At 38.6% G+C, this 246-nt stretch overlaps 1 protein-coding gene across 1 annotated transcript in view; it reads right to left on the bottom strand.

The window, feature by feature from the left end:
* The window catches only part of LOC119587353 (extensin-like), a 21,076-nt gene that overhangs the window by 17,443 nt on the left and 3,387 nt on the right, over window positions 1-246 (bottom strand). The window lies entirely within an intron of this gene.

Raw genomic sequence — 246 nt, 5'->3', positions numbered from 1 at the left:
TTCAAGTGACGTGACAGCCATGCGTTATCTGCCGCACGTGATCCACCTCAACGCCGATAGAGGTCATAATTAGTGGCCATAAAATCGAAAATATATAACACTTAGGTTGATATAACGCGCGGTATATCCTCAAGCATAATCTTGATTTTCGATTATAACGTGTGATGAAAAATATTTTTGTCGTGTTTATGTTGGGCAGAATTTTTGCTTATTTGCGTCGATATTGTCTTTCTACATGTTAGTGGG

The sequence above is a fragment of the Penaeus monodon genome, chromosome 22 (assembly GCF_015228065.2).
Source record: "Penaeus monodon isolate SGIC_2016 chromosome 22, NSTDA_Pmon_1, whole genome shotgun sequence".
Taxonomy (NCBI): domain Eukaryota; kingdom Metazoa; phylum Arthropoda; class Malacostraca; order Decapoda; family Penaeidae; genus Penaeus; species Penaeus monodon.
The sequence above is the reverse complement of the archived record's forward strand: the minus strand, read 5'-3'. Positions and strand labels throughout refer to the sequence as shown.